This window comes from Bufo gargarizans, chromosome 3, assembly GCF_014858855.1.
Source record: "Bufo gargarizans isolate SCDJY-AF-19 chromosome 3, ASM1485885v1, whole genome shotgun sequence".
In the NCBI taxonomy this organism is placed as follows: Eukaryota; Metazoa; Chordata; class Amphibia; order Anura; family Bufonidae; genus Bufo; species Bufo gargarizans.
In genome coordinates, this window is record NC_058082.1 from 542,837,648 (window position 1) to 542,839,859 (window position 2,212).

A 2,212-nucleotide genomic window follows, 5' to 3' on the forward strand; every position below is an offset into this window, starting at 1 on the left:
AGACTGATTCTCTGTTGACATGAAGCCAAATTCTCTGTTACGGGACCTCTCTCTTCTGCCTGGGTGCCGGGGCCTAAATTTATGACAATGGACTGTTACAGTGGTGGGTGACATGAAGCATGATTCTCTGCTATGATATGAAGACTGATTCTCTGCTGACATGAAGCCAGATTTTCTGTTACGGGACCTCTCTCCTCTGCCTGGGTGCCAGGGCTTAAATTTATAACAATGGACTGTTACAGTGGTGGGTGACGTGAAGCCTGATTCTCTGCTATGATATGAAGACTAATTCTCTGCTGACATGAAGCCAAATTCTCTGTTACGGGACCTCTCTCTTCTGCCTGGGTGCCGGGGCCTAAATTTATGACAATGGACTGTTACAGTGGTGGGTGACGTGAAGCATGATTCTCTCCTATGATATGAAGACTGATTCTTTGGTGACATGAAGCCAGATCCTTTGTTACGGGACCTCTCTCCTCTGCCTGTGTGCCTGGGCCTAAATATCTGACAATGGACTGTTCCAGTGTTGGGTGACGTGAAGCATGATTCTCTGCTATGATATGAAGACTTATTCTCTGCTGACATGAAGCCAGATTCTCTGTTATGGGACCTCTCTCCTCTGCCTGGGTGCCGGGGCCTAAATATATGACAATGGACTGTTACAGTGGTGGGTGACGTGAAGCCAGATTCTCTGCTATGGGACCTCTCTCCAATTGATATTGGTTAATTTTTATTTATTTTATTTTTATTCATTTTCCTATCCACATTTGTTTGCAGGGGATTTACCTACATGTTGCTGCCTTTTGCAGCCCTCTAGCCCTTTCCTGGGCTGTTTTACAGCCTTTCTAGTGCCGAAAAGTTCGGGTCGTCATTGACTTCAATGGGGTTCGGGACGAAGTTCGGGTCGGGTTCGGATCCCGAACCCGAACATTTCCGGGAAGTTCGGCCAAACTTCTCGAACCCGAACATCCAGGTGTTCGCTCAACTCTATTGCCTAGAACACTATAGATGCCAACATGTTTTGGACATAGGCATACATTTATTAAGCCAAGACTTTTAGACGCTAGTCTTAATAAAGCCCTAAGCTGATGGTGGATCTGCCTAAGTTAGCACTTTGGTGCATACGGCACCAGTCTAAATGTAAGACAGCTCCCGAGCATTTTCTATGCCTAAAACAGATGGCCCATCCCCTTCCTCACCCATGCCATGCCCACAATTTTAGAACTGGAGTGAGTGGGGTTAAGTCACAGAGAGTGGCGCAACTGAACGTCGTGCTGCCTCTTGCATCTGAGATATGCCTAATTTAGTCATAGTTCAGTTTGGTAAATGACCCCCATAGTGTTCCTCCTCATAGAGGCCAGAATGTAAATAAAGGAGACAGTTATGCACTGCCACACTGAAACATAGCCCTAGATACAGAACCACAATATCCAGCAACCAAGTCACACTGTATACAAAGGTGAACAGTGAACAGAGATATAACACACTTCAAATTCAAATCTCAATATGTCTATGAGCACCACAGAAAACAGGTAAGACATCTAGAAATTTAGTTTACACTGCAGCCATTAAGATAGACTGGTATCTATCTAATACAAAGCTGCCGTTCCACAGAACAGAAGCAGTATGGGCAGCAGCTGACTGGCATTGGTTGCTAAAGTCATGTCTACTTTTCGCCAATATCCCCAATGTTTAATGGAAGCTTCATGCAGTGGCTTATTAGTAAAAATATAATAGTAAAAATTATTTTGCTCTAGCTTCTTTATTTTCCATATTAAACTTGATTTCCGATTTCTGTGCCCCAAATGTCCCCATAATAACACATTACCCCCAGTGCATTAAATACAATCTGCCTAAATCATCAGACACTGTTATTGTTTCAGAGCAAGGAGAGGGCGTCTAATACTCCGTCTACTGCTCCGAGAAACATAGGACACCACCAGTTCTGCTTGAAACAGATGCTGGGGAAGCATTATACAGAGTATATGGGATTTTTCTGTGAAGGGTATTAGAGATGTTCCATTGTCTCCTGCGTTTATCTCATCTGTTTCTTCACACTACTATAACCCACAAACCCTACATTGCCTGATACATTCCATATTTACAATGGCACTTGGCCAGGCTGCTATTTTCCACATTTTATGTGTGGTCTCTAATTTAAAAATTAATTTTAGTAAATTACAAGCTGGAAAACCCTTTCAAGTAAATTATA